Source organism: Scyliorhinus torazame, chromosome 8 (assembly GCF_047496885.1).
Source record: "Scyliorhinus torazame isolate Kashiwa2021f chromosome 8, sScyTor2.1, whole genome shotgun sequence".
Lineage (NCBI taxonomy): Eukaryota > Metazoa > Chordata > Chondrichthyes > Carcharhiniformes > Scyliorhinidae > Scyliorhinus > Scyliorhinus torazame.
Genome location: NC_092714.1, coordinates 30313808 through 30332819, shown reverse-complemented (window position 1 = coordinate 30332819; position 19012 = coordinate 30313808). Strand labels below are relative to the sequence as shown.

Genomic DNA, 19012 nt, shown 5'->3' with positions numbered 1-19012 from the left:
AGATTGGAGGGTAGCAAAGTAACTCCACTATATAAAAAGGGAGGTTGGGAGAAAACGGAATTATAGACCAGTGAGCCTAATGTCGGTAGTGGGGAAAATTCGAGAATCCATTATCAAAGATTTGAGAGCAGAGCACTTAGAAATTAGTGGCAGGATCGGACAGAGTCAGCATGGATTTATGAAGGGGAAAGCATGCTTGATAAATCTACTGGAATTCTTCAAGGATGTAACTAGTAGAGTTGACGAGGGGGAGCCAGTGGATGAGGTTTATTTAGACTTTCAGAAGGCTTTTGACAAAGTGCTGCAAAAAAGATTAGCATGTAAAATTAAAGCGCATGGGATTAGGGGTAGTGTATTGAGATGGATAGAAAACTTGTTGGCAGGCACGAAAGAAAGAGTGGGAATTAACGGGACTTTTCCCATTTGGCAGGCAGTGACCAGTGGGTTACCGCAGGGAACATTGCTAGGACCCCAGCTATATTCACAAAATATATTAATGATTTAGATGAGGGAACAAAATATAATATCAACAAATTTGCAGGTGACACAAAACTGGGTGAGAGGGTGAGCTGTGAGGAGGATACAGAGATCCTTCAGTGTGATTTGGACAAGTTTAGTGGGTGGGAAAATGAATGGCAGATGCAGTATAATTTGGATAATTGCGAGGTTATCCACTTTGGTAGGGAAAACGAGAATGCAGACTGCTATCTGAATAGCCATAAATTAGGAGAGAGGAACGTGCAATGAGACCTGGGTGTCCTCGTACACCAGTCACTGAAGGTAAGCATGCAGATGGTATAGAAGGCAAATGATATGCTGGCCTTCATTGCAAGAGGATTTGAGTACAAGAACAGAGATGCCTTGCTGCAATTATACAGGGCCTTGGTGAGGCCACATCTGGAATATTGTGCAGAGATTTGGGCTCCTTATCTGAGGAAGGATGTTCGAGAGAAAGTGCAGTAAAGGTTTACCAGACTGACTCCTGAGATGACGGACTGATGTATGAGGAGAGACTGAATCAGTTAGGATTTTATTCGCTGGAGTTTAGTAATAATAATCTTTATTTGTGTCACAAGTAGGTTTACATTAACACCTCCATGAAGTTACTGCGAAAATCCCCTAGTCGCCACACTATGGCACCTGTTTGGGTACACTGAGGGAGAATTCAGAATGTCCAATTCACCTAACAAGCAGGTCTTTCAGAACTATGTGGGAGGAAACCGGAGCACCCGGAGGAAACCCATGTAGACACGGGGAGAACGTGCAGACTTCGCACAGACAGTGACCCAAGCCGGGAATCAAGGGGTTCACCATCATCGGGATCCTCCACTTCGCTGGCAGCACACTCACGCCCATGGATTTCCCGACGGTGTATGGGATTGCCAAAATGGGCAACCCCATTGGGCGGCTGCCGGGACGTGGTGGTGGTGGTGGGGGGGGGGGGGGGGGGGGGGGGGCGGCTAGGCGTCGCGCTCAAATGCGGGTCTGGCGGGATGGAGAACCCTGGTTCAGTTTCTTGTAATGTTTCCAGTGTATGTGATGTGGGTAATTGCTCAGGAGGTGCCTTGCAGTGTAGGTTAGAGCAACGCCAGCATTGAAAGAGACACACATGTTTGCCAGAGAAAAATGGCAACAAGCTAGTCCCTGGAAGACGATGATGGGAACAAGGGGCTGGATTCTCCGAGCTCCGCACCGAAATCGTGATTGGCGCGGGGGCGGAGAATATGCATTTACACGAATCGTGCGCGCGCGGTCTACGCGGCGTGGGTAGGGGGCCATTGACAGGGGCCTCCCCGTGATTCTCCGAGGAAAACTGGCTGAGTTCCCGACGGCGTGGTTCTAACTAGGTTTTGCTTGTCGGAAACAGAAAGTGGCGGCTGCGCACTCAGTCCGCGGTCTCCCTGGTGGGGGGCGGGGGGATCCTCCACTGTGGGTGCCTCATGGACGGCCAGGCAAGCAATCAGGCGGCACCGATCCGCGGGCGCGCCCGATCTTGTGGGGACCTATTTCTTGCATCAGGGTCCGCGGGCGGGTCCGCCATGTCGCACGGGGCGGCCGCCACAGGCCGCCGCCGTGCGCATGTGCGGACTCCCGACCGGAAGTGCCGGGCCCCGTATCCGCAGCCCGAGCTGTGAGAAACACTCCGGGGCCCTGCTAGCCCTCTGCAGGTTGGAGAAACGCTGGCGTTTTGACGCTGGCGTGGGGGTCATAGCTCCATTATTGGTGAATCCCGCCTATGACCTCTCAGTGTGTCAATGGTATATATTAACAATTTATTTCTCCAACTTCCATTCTGGAAGAATATGAAATGTTGTCAATATATATTTAATTTGAACTGCCTGTTCTTTTTCTTTGCATATGTTTTAACCTGTTATAATGTATAAACCAACGTTCCCCCTTTAATATTGGCAATTGGCAATTCCCACTCAACTCATGTTAAAATGTCACATTTGCACTATGCATATTTATGACATTTAGGAATATAGGGATAGGCCATTCAGCCCGTCACAGCTATTCCAACCCTAAGTTAGGTGATAGCTCACTTCTATTTTAACTCCATCTACCCTCCGTTTTGCAATCCTTAATACCCTTGCCTAACAAAAATCTATCAATCTCCATTTTGATATTTTTAAATGACCTAACCTTAAGTTATATTGGGCGGAGAGAGTTTCAGATTTCCACATTGTGTGAAGAAGAGCTTCCTGACATCACCCCTGAATGGCCTGGGTCTACTTTTAATGTGATGCAACATTATTTGAGATTGTCCCATCAGAACAAATAGTTTCTCTCTATTAAATGATATTAACTAATGATATTAAACACTCTACTTGTTTAAATGACTTAAATATCATCAAATCCATTCAGAATAAATGAATTGGAACAAATCAATGATTTTCACTACCTGAATTATTATTGAACAGATTAGAAAATATGACAAAAAATTAACCATGAAAAATTGACAACAATGAAGAGAACATAACCAATAAAATTACTCACAAGGTTTTTGAAAATACCTTCAACCAGTATCACACTTTGTCCATTCAGCTGATCAGACAGTACTAAATGTTTCTATCATCACAAATTTGCAACATAAATCTTCAGTTTTACTTATAAAATTCTTCATGCCCTGGGGGGAAGATTTTCCTCAAGAAGACCCTTTGAAGAGACCTAGGTCTTCAAGTACCCCCGCATATCCTCCCCCGCCTTACTTTGGAGTTTGATTTGTACATCTGGTGACGTTGTTCAGGCGAATTTCAAACCTCCGTGACCTCGGTACCCAGCAAAGTGTCAAGCATGTAGTGACCTTTCCAGCATCAACATCCAGGTCAATGAGCATCATTTGGTCAACTGTGATTTGTTACAATTCATTGATTCATAATGGGTATGATATTTAAACCAATTCCAGCCGTATCTGATTGCTAAAGGTTTACCTCAGAGACATGCTTTTTATTCAGTGGCAATACTATATAATGTGCTCAGATTCTAACCCTGCTATAAATGAACTCACAAATCTGTTTCCAACCTTGACACCCACCAGTAAATTCTTATTGTACTCCTGGTCCAGCTGGTCATCCTGAGTCCTTTGACTCAGCTCCCAGCCGGGCAGACTCATCCCTAAGCCTTCCAGTTCCACTCTGAGATGGTCCCTGTTACCAGTGCCACAGCAGATGCCTGGGATTTACAGAAGTATTGACTCCAATGTTTATGGTGGCGAATATTATCAATGCAAGGCTGCATGTGTGCAAAATATTTACCGTTAAAAGCAACTGTTTTGTTCCCAGTGTGCGAATTAAGCGTTTTTTCCTCCTGACTCTTCCTAAGTGATGCCCAATTAGAAGGAGTAAGTGTGGAGAATTGCTGAGGGCCTGCTTGAAATTCTACCCTCATGTGTTGTTCACAGTCTTGCCTGTCTGTCAGGAATAGGAAGTCCTATTCTGGCCGTGGGAGCCTGCTTCTGCTGTTAGTTGTCCAGAAGCAGGTACTGGCAAAGGGGTGGCAGTGAGCTGAGAGGCCATCTGGGTTTTCTCATGAAGGCTGCTACTGGGGGCTGCACTGCTCTGTGTGCAGATGCTGTTGCCTTACTGTAAGGTCTGTATCATGCAGCTATTTCTCAGCTATGACTCAGTGCTAGCAATTTCGCCTGACTCAGCTGCTCATGGGTTCATGACCTCAGGTCTAGCAACCTGAGCATACAAATGTAGGCTGACACTTCAGTGCAGTTCTTCAGAAAGTGCTGTTCTTCAGATGATTTGTGAAACCAAGTCCCTCAGTTCCCTCTCAAGTGAATTTATAAGATCCCTTTACTCAATGTCAAGGAAGAGTAGAGATTTCCCTGGTCTGTTGGCCAATGTTTATCCCTCAACAGCATCATAAAGACAGATTAGCTGCCCATTTAAAAAAGTTAATTCATGGTATGTGGGTGTCACTGACTGCCCACCCCCTGATTGCTTTTGAACTGAGTGGCTTGCTCGGGCATTTCAGAGTCTACCACATTGCTGTGGATCTGGGGTCACATGTAGGCCACATCAGGTGAGGACAGAATTAACCGATAACTGTTTCATGGTCATCATTAGATGTTTAATTCCAGGGATTTATTGGTGGGATTGAAGCCTGGAATTACTAGTCTCTGAATTACTAGTCTAGAGAAAATATCACTGCGCCATCGCCTCCCCATTATCAGATTGTTGCTTGTGGGACCATGTTCGCTGCCCCATAGTGCGATGGTATCTGAGTCATTAAATGGTTTCAAGAAGGAGATATTTCTTTTTTCCAAATTTTCCAATTAAAGGGCAATTTAGCGTGACCAATCCACCTATCCTGCACATCTTTGGGCTGTGGGGGTGAGACCCATGCAGACAATGATAATATGCAAACTCCACACAGAAAGTGACCCAGAGCCGGGATTGAACCTGGAACCTCAGCGCCGTGAGGCAGCAGTGATAACCGTTGCGCCATTGTGCCCCCCAGATAGATATATTTCTTTTATTTAAAATTTAGAGTATCCAATTTTTTTTCCAATTAAGGGGCAATTTAGCGTAGCCAATCCACCTAGCTTGCACATCTTTTGGGTTGTGGGGGCGAAACCCACGCAAACACGGGGAGAATGTGCAAACTCCATATGGTCAGTGACCCAAAGCCGGGATCGAACCTGGGACCTCGGCGCCGTGAGGCAACAGGGCTAACCCACTGCGCCATCGTGCTACCCCATATATTTCTGATAAAAAACAGGTTAAAAGGGTGTGGGGAACAGGTATGGAGGTGAATTTGAAACTAGGAAAAGATCAGCCATGATCTGATTGAATGGCGGAGCGGATTCAAAGGGCTGAATTAATAATAATCTAATAATCTTTATTGTCACAAGTAGGCTTACATTAACACTGCAATGATGTTACTGTGAAAAGCCACATTCTGGCACCTGTGTTCGGATATACAGAAAGAGAATTCAGAAAGTCCAAATTACCGAACAGCATGTCTTTTGGGACCTGTGGGAGAAAACCGGAGCACCCGGAGGAAACCCACGCATACACAGGGAGAACGTGCAGACTCCACACAGACAGTGATCCATGCCGAGAATTGAACCTGGGACCCTGGCGCAGTGAAGCTACCATGCAGCCCCTTGCCTACTTCTGCTCCTAATTCCTATGTTCCTGTGTGAAAACTGGCTGCCACCTTTCCTGCATTACAAGAGTGATGGACACTTTAAGAAAATGTGTTTCATGGTCTGTAAATGATTTGGTACAACGGAAAGGTGCTGCTCACTGTATAATCCTTTCTTTCATTGTTGTGTAATGGTTCATTAGCAGCTTCGTTTTCAGGGTACAATTGAAAATATGACCCCTCCTTATCATTTGGGATTGCCAATCAGTGTGCCAGCATTCAAGCACATAGGGGGAATGATTACTGCGGCACGACCCACTGGGAATTTTCTCCGGGCTTTTCCCACATCGCTGTGGCAATCCTAGTGGTAGTTGGGTGGAAACCCCGGTTTAACTGGACATGCCGTGAGGAAACGTCCAACCTATATGGAACAATTTCATGATTATTCTGAGGAACATTTTCTCTGCTCACTGTTTCTATTGAAATAGTAAATACTCGAAAGAAAAACTGAGAGAATCTTTACAGTGATGACAACACTTCATACTGAGAGCAAATTGATTCTTTTGGGGAAGTAAGGACATGGCCTTTTACTCCCACATTTGGTCCAGTAGGTTTAACAATGAGAAACTTGTTGCTCCTGTTGTGCTGTGCAACTCGGGCTGATTTTCACTAGATTGGATTGGATTGGATTATTGTCAGTCACGTGTACCGAGGTACAGTGAAAAGTATTTTTCTGCAAGCAGCTCAACAGATCATTAAGTACATGAGAAGAGAAGGGAATAAAAGAAAATACATAATAGGGCAACACAACATATCAATGTAACTAGAAAAGCACTGGCATCGGATGAAGCATACAGGGTGTAGTGTTAATGAGGTCAGTCCATAAGAGGGTCATTTAGGAGTCTGCTGTAATGAGAGTTTCAAAGTCACTATTTAACAGTCTTTATACCTCCACACAGAGAGCTGAAATTTCCCACTTCCTGTCAGGAAAAATCCTTCTAATATCACACAGCCAGACAACTTTTAAAAAGCACAGCTTTTGCTGATCTTTGCTCCCTTTAAAAATTGTAAAGGTACCAGGGCTTGAATTACACTATGTTGTGTTAGTAATGATTTTGAACTGATTTACTTTGAGTAACAACCTGTAATAATTTGGTCAGAGTCAGTTTGGCTGAGATCTGCCTTTAAGGACACTGAGATTAGCAAATGTTAAATTATAGAAGTGCACTCATTGAACAGTCTGGAAGATGAGTCCAATATGTCTTTGGATGACCTCATCTTCTGTGCTCTCCTGGCCAACCTCCAAATTTTGACCCTCCATAAATTTGAGCTCATCCAAAACCCATCTGTCTGTATCCTAACTCGCATCAAATCCCATTCAGCCATCACCCCGGCACTTGCTGACCTACGTTGGTTCCCATTACTGCAAATCCTCGATTGTAAAATTCCCATCCTTGTTTCGAAATCCTTCCATGATCTCTCCCCTCCCATCTCTCTGTAATCCCCAACAACCCCACAATCCGTAGAGATATCCGAGCTCCTCCAATCCTGCCCTCTTTCCCATTTCTGATTTGAATCGGCCCATCATTGGTGGTTGAGCCTTTAGCTGCCTAAGAGCTAAACTCTGGAATTCCCTCCCGAAAATAGAAGATGAGGATAAAAAAACAGCAAGAAATTAAAGAAAATGCACTGCAAGAAAAATGCCTCATGCAGTGTCAAGAAACATTAGTAATATACTTCAACAATTTCAGATACCCCACAAAAACCTGCTATGACAACATAAACATTTGGAAGGAGATGGGTTCAGGAAAGGTAAATCTATGAAGAGGTGAAATTACAAAACCCAGCCCTGCACCATGCACATTTTTTGTCAATTTCTCCTCTTATGTCAAGTTATCCTTTCTATACAGTGGAGTACTTTCACTGTTTGACTCATGTTTTATTTTACTGGCAAGGCCACTTGAACTTAATGGCTTGCTTAGTCATTTCAGAGAGCAGTTAAGAGTCAGCCATGTTACTATGGGCCTGGAGTCACATCTCGGCCAGATGATTTTTCCCCCCATAGGGCATTGGTGAATCCAATGGCTTCTTACTACCAATGGATGGTGGTTTGATAGTCACCATTACTGAGATTAGTTGTAAATTCCAGATTTGTATTAGTCAAATGTAAGCATTAAGCTAAAGTGGTGGGATTAAGGTGGTGGGATTTGAACATGTGACCCCAGAGCAGTAGCCTTGGCTGCGTGATAATTAATCCAATGACAGTACCACCACACCACTGTGTCTTGTGACTGAGGGTGTGCGGGCCTTTGGATAATATTTTCTTGATGGAATAGCTTCTTTTTAGAGTATCTTCACACACTTATTTTCCGCTTTGGGGAATACTGGGGGAGTGGTGGGTGGGAGGATTCTCTGGCAGTTACACCCTTGCAGAATGGTACATGACTGTGCACTGGCATGCATGGATTTCTGTGCACATCAAAATCCCGATTGACATGTGGACATTAGTTAGAACAGAACCTTAATCTCTCTGCTAATGTTAAAGCTGAAACTGTTGTTAATTGTTGAAATCTGGATCGTATAACCTTTCTGTGAAACTCCATTGGATTCTGGTAATAGAGAAATATCCAAAGGACGAATAAGACCGTGGCACCTTATTGGTCAACCGGGATAAAGCTCTGTCCAAGCTCCTTGTGCCAGGATCCCACAATACAATATATCTTGTTTCCCAGTCATTTTAATAGGTCATAGGAGCTGAGCTTCTGAATTTCCAACGCACTCTGAATTTCGAGATAAGTCTGACAAGTAGGAGAGTGGATGCTGAGGACTCTTCTTCTTCACAATCATTCGCTAACGACTATGATTGTCCACCTAAAAATCTCTGTGTTACTGGTTGGGTGGCATGGTGGCACCGTGGTTAGCACTGCAGCCTCACAGCTTCAGGGACCCGGGTTCAATTCCAGCCTTGGGTGACTGCCTGTGTGGAGTTTGCACGTTCTCCCTGTGTCTGCATGAGTTTTCTCTGGGTGCTCCGATTTCCTTTCGTAGTCCAAAGACATACAGGTTAGGTGGATTGGCCATTCTAAATTGACCCTTAGTGTCAAAAAAGGTTTGGTGGAATTAGGTGAACAGGGCAGGTCATGGCCCTTGATGGGCTACTCCTTTAGAAGGTTGGTGCAGACTCAATGGGCCAAATGGCCTCCTTCTGCATCGTGGGGATTCTACGGGTGCTTGCGTGGCTGATGAGCCTGATCCTAGAGCCACATCTTCGACCCCACTTGGCAAGTGTTTCCAGGAGGTGGGATTGTCCTTGGATCCTCGATCACTGGCATTCCTTTCTCAGGCTCCTTTTCCAAGCCTCTCTTGCCATCTGGTGTCCTGGAGGAACTGTGTCGCTTCAATCAGGAGGCCCCTCCAAGTAGGTGTCTTCTGAGCAAGTGTCTCCTAGGCATTGCTTTAATGTTGCATTTCTTGAGGTAAACCTTCAGGGTGTCTTTGAAGTGCTTCCTTTGTGCTGCTGAGCAGCAGCATCACCTCGCCACGCCATACATTCGGCAGATGTCCTTCTGTACAGGAAAACCCGGGTCGGAGCCTTTTGGAGCCTTCCCTCCATCTCCCTATGACCAACAGTGTGATAAAATGCCATCCATTCTCACAACTGGCAGCTGATATGAAGCGTCGAGAGTGACGCTTTTTACCACAGCAGTTTGCCACAGGAATCTCCCCAGCTGTCCACTCCAACAAGTTCTCCTGCTATCTTTAACAGCTCTGTGAGGCGGAAGACTGGAGTCGAACCACAGCCCTTCCCTCAATTAGGAACCAGTGTCCAGCCATGCTGCCAAAGGTGTGAAATTGCCCCAATCTAGTGAAATCCGTGGGGGGGGGGGGGGGGGGGCACATGGTTCCACTTGCAGGCAGCAATATCTCGACAACTGTTTCAATATGACTTTGTACCTCCCAGAATCTTTCCTGAAATTTAATTGGAAACTTTGCTTTTGAATGTGAGCTGAACTCTGGCACCGGCTTCTGTGAGTACTTGGCGAGTCATATCGGCTGCTGATATTGCCAGCTTTGTCCCATTAGAACTGTGTGTGAATGTGAGGATTGAGGACGCCTGCTCGCTCTGCTCACTAACTCCCTCTTTACTCGACTGGGCAGCTGGGGTTGAATAGAGTTAGACCATTAGCCCGCAGGACGAATATTTTAAAATGGTTAAACGAACTTCGTAGTTGAATAAAAGGAGTTAGATGTCTAGATTTTCCGCTTTCAATAAAAAAAACGATCCCCCCATTTTTCATCTTTAATGGAAAGTGCCTCGCCATCCTGTGAAATCTGAGCTCCACATTTCTCCAAGTAATTCCAATGCACAGTGTTCCTCGTCTGGCCGAATGGCTTCCAGATTTGGACAGAATCTCTCCTGTCTAGACTCTACGTTGCGAGTTTTTTTCTCTCTCCCCCTTTGTAGCTGCACAGACTGGAAAATAAAACGCCAAAATAAAAAAAATTGTTTTCTCATAAAGATGTGCGACAGATTCTCACAGTCGCGACTACTCTGCCCCAAGAGCTTTGCAAAATACGTGTCGTCTGATCATCTGGAACTTAATAATTTTCCATTCAGCTCCCTTGGTTGGACCACGAAGAAAAATCTAATATAAGACGCAATATTAAAAGGAATTGTATTCAGTTTGAGAATGTGCACAAGAGGAAGACTGTACATATAAAGTAATATATTTTAAAAGTTCTTCTTAAAAAAAATCCTCCATAAATTTAAGGAAAAGTTGAAACGTTTTTTCTTTGCATTTTGATAAAGATCGCTCACTTTTTTTTGCCAAAGAAAAGATGGTTCTGGATGTGAACTGATTAGATCTTGAATTAAGAATAATACACTCTGGGTGCCTCAAACGTTGATGGTGAATGAGAAGTGATTTAATCCCAGATAATTTTATCAACGACTCCACTGTAACAACTTCGAATAATTATTTGACTAATTCACATAATCAGTAACATTCCATTATACTGAATTATTACCTTTAACTCTTTGCTCTCCCGGGTGCCCGTCCCTGCTATTTGAAGAGGCTTTTCTGTTTACCCATTCTACAACATCTGCAGAAGTGATTTTTTGCAAATTCTTGGTGCTTTACATTATAAAGTAAGCGTCGCCGGAATGAAAGGAAGCGCGAATGCCCTGTTAGACACACCAAACACAAATATACATCAAACACAGAATGGATCACATATACATGCATGCCACATGTGTGTGCCAAAACATGCCACAGTCATTGACAAACATACTAGACATATAAAAATATACCATGCACATACAAAACATACTACATTAGCAAACGTGCCACATACAGATTCACCACAATTATATATAACAAACCACATGCACAGTGTAATTTATCATTTGATGGCAAATATGCCATCAAAAGTTGGCATTTATACGCCATCTTTCATAACCTCTGGTTGTCTCAAATAACTTTCCAGCCAATTAAGCAGCTTTGAAGTGCAGCCGCTGTTTTAATGTAGGATAAACAACAGCCAATTCGAGCACAGCAAGATCCCAAAAATAGCAATGAGATAATGACCAGATAATCTATTTTTAGTAATGTTGGTTCGGGCGTAAACATTGGCCAGGACACCAGAGAGAATTGCCCTGCTCTTCCTTTCAAAACCACAACCAATCACACACCATCTTGAACTATATCGCCGTTCGCTCATTGTCACGGGGTACAGATTCTGGAACCCCCATTCGTAAAGGCACTGTGGGTGCACCTAGACCACGTGGACTGCAGGTGTTCAAGAAGGCAGCACATCACCCACCTTCTCAAGGGTAACTAGGGATGGGCAATAAATACTGACCTTGGCAATGAAACAAGTCCCATGGAAGGATAAAAGGAAGTGTCATTTAATTTGTGATAGCAGATAGAGCCACTAAGTAACATCATCAAAACAATGTTAACTCAATGCTGCACTGAAGTCTGATCCTGGATTTTGTGTTCAAGTCCTCACAGAGGGCTTGAACCCTCCCCTTGCAACTTAGAGGTGAGAGTGTCCGCACTGAGCCACACACACAAACACTAAATCAATTGCACAAACACTGGGGGAGAGAACAAGGACCCCCCTCCCCCATTATTTTAAACATGGGTTTGATCACCTTGTTCTCCCTCTTCAAATATCTGTATTGGCCCTAATTATACGTCATCTGCACAAATTCGCAGAAGTAATAAACAGCCAAATGGATTCACATACACCATAAATATAAATCTACAAATATACACAAAACATACTGGCATAAACATATGTGTGCATTTATGGCACATAAGAGGATGGTTTGCGCCATGGTGGTCAACTCTATGTTAATCATCAGCTGATGTGGTTCAGAATCTCCACTTTGGCATGTCAGTATCTGCTGTATTTGCATGATATTCTAATATAAACACACGAAGTATATATATATATACACGCGCGAAAACATGTATACACAAGGACCCACATGTACAATATATACACACCATGTAAAATTGATGTGCAATAACTTCTGAACGTGAGAATAGTTCATGTCTACTCCAGCCATTTGAAGCACATCATCTCGGGTGACACTAAGTGCAGTGCTGAGGGAGTGCTGTACTGCCAGAGGTAGGCCCCATCTGTCCCGTCAGCTGGACAACAGAAATCCCATATCAATAGTCCAGGAGGAGCAGATGCGTTTTCCCAGTATCCTGGCCAATATTTACCCCTCTAACACCATCAGTAAGGCCAGGGACAGGTCGTCTTTCTATTATCTCACTGCGGGATCTTGCTGCCTGAAAACTGCCTGCTGTGTTTCGTACATCGCAAGAGGCACGATATCTCAAAAGAGCTTAATTGGCTGCAAAAGCGCGTTAGGATGTTCCGAGGTCCTAAAAAGAATACAGTTTACTGTGTTGCTTTTTTAACAGTAACATTTACGAACGAAAACATGGCCGTTGAATATTTATCATAGAAATCATAGAATCAGTACAGTGCAGAAGGAGGCCACTGGCCCATCGAGTCTGAACCTGCCCTCCGATAGAGCATTCTTCCCAGGCCCACTGCTCCTAAACCCCACCAACCTTTGGATACTCAAGGGAGATTTGGCATGGCCACTCCAGCATGGACTGTGGGAAGAGAGCGGAGTACCCGGAGGAAACCCGTGCAAACTCCACACAGACACCCAAGGTCAGAATCGAACCCGGATCATAAAAACCCCATTGCACACAAATTCCTGTCTTGTTGATGTGTCGTCACAGGGATACTCGGAAACGAAATCATTAGAATATTGTAGAAATCATTATACTATTGTAGAAATCGTTATAATATTGTAGTTTCTATCTATCTATCTATGTTCTGAGCGTCATATCAAATTTAAACACAAAACTCCAAACATTTATTTCCCAGTTCAATTTAAAATTGGCTGCAACACAGATTTCAGGCCTGAATCATTTTCCCACTTCTGGTAGCTAATAGTGTTACAAAAATGGACTACATAATTACTGGTGTAGTCTGACCGTAGTTACGGCTGTGCAAATGCAGCACCGGAGGATACTCCTCGAACTGAAGGAAGAGAAAGAGAGAGGGAAAGACATTGAGAAGAGATACGTGCATCGTGAGATAAGGATTTAACAAAATGCAATGCAACAATGAAACACGCAAGGAATAGTCTGGGGTTGCACGCAATTGCTGGTCTGATAACTCCCGCTACCTTGTTTAATTTCTCGTTCCTTTTTCGTTGAAAAAACAGGAAACCGAGTCCTTGAGGTTATTTCTGCGTGGGGATGGAGGTGAGGGAGTGAGGGTGGGGTGTGGGTGGGGGCGGGGGATGGTATGAGCAGAAGAATCGACACACACACACACACCACTCTTACACCAACACTGTGTCTGACCCAGCCTTGGGGGTCGGTGGGGGGAGTTTTAAAAAAAACTTTTTCTTATATTTCAAATTTTTTTTTTTTGGCAGACTTCAGGAATGTCTGGGAGCTCAGGGAATGGGGCATGCGCGTGGTCTAACATTCTGAAAAAAAGGGGAAAGTTATAGACTAAACCGCAGAAATGTAAACATGTCTGTAGGGGGAAAAAATAGCAAAAGCCACTGAACACACAGGTACCACAATCAGACTTCTGTTTGAAGGAGCACCCCGGTGCGGTCAGTAAAAACAGAACTGTTGCAGGCTTATTGTATCATTAACAGATATTACCAACATATATTTATGGATTTCATTCAAAAAAGCCTCTGTTCAGATCCGCATGCAACTTCTGATGAATTTTCTCAGCTCGTCTTGTTTTTCTGACCATTAATGTTGTCTGTTCTTTCACTGCAAAAATAAATGCAACCCATCTCCCCTATTTCCTCTTCTTTTTCCATGTTGTCTCCACTCCTCTGAAGTTTGCTTCCGACTCTCATTCATTTGTGGTTTTCTGTTCCGCCTGTGTGTTAACATATCACTCCCTTCTGTAAATCTTATTGCTACCCATCCCATTCTGGCTGTCTCGCTTCATTTTGTTGTGGGGGTTCCTGCTGAGGTTCCTCAGATTTTGCTCTTTCTTCCCGCCCCAACACTTTCCCTGCCTGCCCGTCTCTTCCCTCCTTTTCTGTCCACTCACTTTTCCTGTCCAACACACAGACACACGCACTCTCTCTTCCTTTTTTCCTGCCTAACTCTCTCTCTCTCTCCTCCCTCCCTCCCGTTTTTTTCCCCTGTCTGGCTACGCTGCACAGTGTATGGGGAGTCTGGGCACTCTCACTGATCCGTGATTGGAGATTTCAGGGAAACAAGGAATTCCATTCACCCAGTCTCCCATTCACAGCACTCGCTGCGGAACCTCCGCCACCCGACTGCCTGACTGCTCCAGACTCTGTAAGTACACCGCAGCACACAGCCGCCCAGCTTCATGTTAAATCGCATCTAGAGGAAATAAATAGGCATTAACTTCGCCATCTGCAACTCTTAACGTGTTTTATTTTTACAAATGCAGAAAAAAAAACATTTCTGGGTGCCCCCCCTTCCCTCGGCCATGTTATGATTTGCAGCGAATGGGATACAGTTCAAATGATTGTGCAGATGTTCGATGTTTACCTCTGTCCATCTAAAGTGAAAGTGTGGGCGCTGCCGTGACGTGAGATCCTGATTGGAGTCTTGAAATAGTGTGTTTTTCTTGTAAACAAAAAAACCCAGAAACAACAGCAAAAACAAAAAAGTTGTTCGCCTTGATTGTGCAAGGCGAATAACGGACAAGCGAAGAGTTCGAATGCAGGGAATGACTTTCATTCACATCAGGAGGGAGCCAGGAGCTGCTTCAAGGGTCAGGGTCTGAATCCAGCCCACTTCTCCCCCCCCCCCCCCCATTCGCCCCGCAACCAAATGTTGTTGTTTTCTGCAGAGCAAGTGTTGAAGCCTCAACGTTAAATATTTACATCAGAGCCGAGGGAGGCTTCTAAACCTGCCGGCGAGGAGATTTTTGCGGTCCCCCCTTTGCCCATTCAACACCCCCATCCCCAACGCATCATCACCTTTCGTTGTGACAACACGCCTTCCTTCAAAACGCCTCTTTCCCTCGCTTTTCATCCCATTGCCCACCTTTACCGTTACATTCTACCCATTTATCTCTGTCCCACCCCATTCCCCTTCTCCCTCTCCCTGGTTAATTATTATATCGAGTCCCCAACTTTGTGTTAACAATGTCTCCTCCTCGCTCGCTGACTGACTGATAAATAGGGAACAAAATCCCCCCCCCCCCCCCAGCCCCTTGTCTGAACTAATCTGACACGTGTTTCAAAAGTAATTTCTGGGTTAGTTTTCGGATCATATTTCCTTGGGATTTTCAAAAAGCCAGGAGCGAATCCGTTTGCTTCAGTCATCCTGTCCAGATGCTGGCCCTGCTTACCGATAATAGGGAACATCCAGATCTCATACTTTGAGATTTAAAAAAATTGGACATTATATTTCGGCTTAAATTTTTTTTAAAAGAGGCTAATAAATAGTGAGAGTTGCGGGAAATAATTGATTGGGTTGAATTAGAAGAAAGTCAATTTAGCTTTTATTAAAGTAACTTTTCTTGTATCATTTACTCAGTTTCTCGAGCTGGAGTCATCTGTTTTGCGAGTTTTAATCACACTTAAACAGCACCGTTACTCACATCAAGATAACACCAGCAAATGAGCAACGCAAAAAGACCCGTCTCTTTATTAATCCCATATTTCCCCCACCTTCAGAGAGAAAAAGGAAGTTTTAAAAAAGGGCCGAGTCTGATATTAGATTAAAACATATTTTGTTTCAAACAAGTTTTTAGAACAAAACGAGGAGGGGAAATGAGGGGAGGAAAAAAATGAAGAAAAAGAGATGGGGTGGTGGTGAGGGAGGTTGCTGAACAAGTTGGTGTTGTGACTCTGTGTGGGATCACTACAGCGAGCGTGAGTCTATGAGAGGAGGCTGGAGCCCATGCCCAGCACTGGCTGTTTTAGTTCCCCTTTCAGCTGGGAGACGACAAATTAAACCATACCGTAAATCTTCTATTATAGGTAGTAAAAACTAATTTTAGATTTCCTGCCCATTGCAGCCGCTCTCCTGATTGCTACCAGTTGTGAGAATGTCCTAACGGCTTAAAAGGGCAATGCTTCGTGGATTTTTAACAGTTCAGATTTCGTTTTAGTGTCCCCTGATCCTGCAATTGTCAGATATAACTCCCGCCTCTCACCATATAACTCTTTTTTCAAATCCAACAGGCATCCCTTTAATAATCCAAGTTTTATAATCATTAGTTATGGGCGTTGGTGGGTCCTATCACCTTATGTTGTGGCTTATTTATGGTATCTGTACTGTATTTGTGATGACCCCAGCATGAGCCTGACCTGACTGCATTGAAAAAGAAGAGACGAAGGGGGCGTTTCACAATTTTTCATTCGCAGAATAACAGAGATGGAAGTCGATTTAGAATAAAAGTGGCTGCTGTTTTGTTGGTTGCCTCTCTCTGGAGGATTTGGATGGATATCTAGTTGAAATGGAATTGAAGGTATTAGATACAGATTATTGCTATTATTCTTTGGGACGGGTTCAAAAGCAACTGGACTGGGCTAGATAATCTAGACTGGTAAATTAGATTGATATCTTGTAGCTTTCATCCAATGACTTCAGAGAAGATGGAATTTTGATACTTTCATCTGCAATCATTTCCTCAGGAAATTAAACACATTAGAATGTCAGCCCGTGGAAAAAGGTACATGTTCCACTGAGGGGGAAGCATTGAGTGGTCCTTTCTTGCACTATCTGTGACAACTTGTATTTATAATTCACCTTTACTATCGTGAAACATTCCAAGTTGCAGGAGCAGGAAAATGACACTGAGGCACAAGAGGAGGCTGTGGGGCAGTTGGCCCAAAGTTTGTCGCAGACACAGGCTTTAAGCAGCATCAAAATGAGGAGCCAACAGGGGAAAGTTTTAGGGAGGGAATGCTGGAGTTTGGGATTTAGACGAGTGAATGCGCTGCCATCAAATGTGGGGAGAAAAAAAAATCAGGGATGGTCAAGAAGCTGGGATTGCAGGAACACGGGGCGGCATGCTAGCACAGTGGTTAGCACAGTTGCCTCACAGCTCCAGGGTCCAAGGTTTGATTCCCGGCTTGGGTGACTGCCTGTGGAGAGTCTGCACATTCTCCCCTTGTCTGCGTGGGTTTCCTCTGGGTGCTCCGGTTCCCTCCCACAGTCAATAGAGGTGCAGGTTAGGTGGATTGGCCATGATAAATTGTTCTTAGTGTCCAAAACGGTCAGGTGGGGTTACTGGTTTGCGGGGATAGGATGGGGGCGTGGGCTAAAGTGGGGTGCTCTTTCCAAGGACAGGTGCAGACTCAATGTACCAAATGACCTCCTTCTGCACTGTAAATTCTATGATTCTATGATTTTATGAACACAGAGATCTCGGAGAGTTATAGCAGCTGTAGGAGGTTACTAGGGAGGGATGAAGCCATGGAGGGAATTAAATATAAGGATGAGAATTTTAAATTTTAAATGATGGTGGACTGGAAGCCAATGTGTGTCAGGGAGCACAAGGGCGATGGCAGTATTCATTAAACGGTGCTGCATGGAAACTGGATGTATTTAATTCTTGGAATGATGCGAGAAGAATGCAATCTGTAGCTTTGCTGGATTCTGGGCTCCCTCATGTTGTAGTCCATCGCTTTTCCATAATTCATCAATCTGAGGCGCAGTGTCTCAGTGCTCCAGTATATCCAGATGTGATCCATTGAAGACACATATTCATGTGGCAAAGCAGTGCAAATATTCAAATGTCAGTGACTCACAGGAGCCCTGGTGACCAGGACATATAACATCATCAGATTTGGCTCCCTGATAGAAATATCTCATGCACCATCATCATTTGGAAGGGCGCATCCAAGCATCATATCATTTTAATGATTCCCTTTTTTAACTCTGTGCTTCTTTCTCCCCTCAGTCTCCTTTCTTCCTCTGTTAAAAGTGCTCACAAGTGTTGCAATATGCTCCTACAAGCATGGCCTTTCATTCGTAACTGCTCAGGTGGTCAATGTGCAGATTGGCAAGCCATCCATCGTCCAATGCCCAGCCTCTCTCACTTCCCACTCGGCGACACAGAACAGTGATTTGGAATGGGAACTTTGAGTAGTTTTTCTTCCCACCCCAACACAGCAGCTTTGTATGTTAGGAATGTGTGACAGTGTGATATTGTTTATCCAACATCTTGGCAGCGCTTGCCTTCTCCTATTGTCACAAATCTGTCAGAGAGGTCCATCTAGGGAGCTGTAATATATTTAAGACATTTTGTACGAACTGGAAAAGAGCAGGCTCAGTTTGTTTCTTTATCATAAAGCAAAATACTGGGGATACTGGAAATCTGAAATGAAAACAGAAAACTCTTGGAATACTCAGCAGATCTCGCAGCACCTTTGGAGAGAGAAAAAGATGTTTCAGGTCATGACCTTTCATCAGAACTCAGAATAAAATCCATTGAATCCCGACAATGCAGAAGGAGGCCATTCAGCCCCTCGAGTCTGCACTGATCCTCTGATAGAGCACCCTACCCAGGTCCACTCCCCCACCCTATCACTGTAACTCCATTTAACCTGCACGTCGTTGGACACAAAGGGGCAATTTAGCATGGCCAATCCACACACAAAGGTGCAATTTAGCATACCCAATCCACCCAACCCGCACATCTTTGGTGGCCAGCTTAGCTCAGTTGGCTAGACCGCTGGGTCGTGATGCAGAGCAAGGTCAACTGCATGGGTTCAATTCCCACACTGGCTGAGGTTATTTATGAAGGCCCTCCCTTCTCAACCTTGCCCGTCACCTGAGGTGTGGTGATCTTCAGGTTAAATTACCACCAGTCAGCTCTCCCCCTCAAATGGGAAAGCAACCAGAAGTCA

The 19012-nt window shown here is 44.4% G+C and overlaps 1 protein-coding gene across 2 annotated transcripts in view; it reads left to right on the top strand.

Moving 5' to 3' along the window:
• Positions 1 to 14162: 14162 nt before the first annotated feature.
• Positions 14163 to 19012, top strand: part of LOC140427713 (transcriptional regulator Erg) — a 425982-nt gene continuing 421132 nt past the window's right edge. The window contains exon 1 of one of the 2 annotated variants that reach the window (XM_072513247.1): positions 14163 to 14474. The gene's annotated coding sequence lies outside the window, so the exon portion shown is untranslated. The remainder of the gene's footprint in view (positions 14475 to 19012) is intronic. The other variant, XM_072513250.1, reaches the window with a different exon arrangement.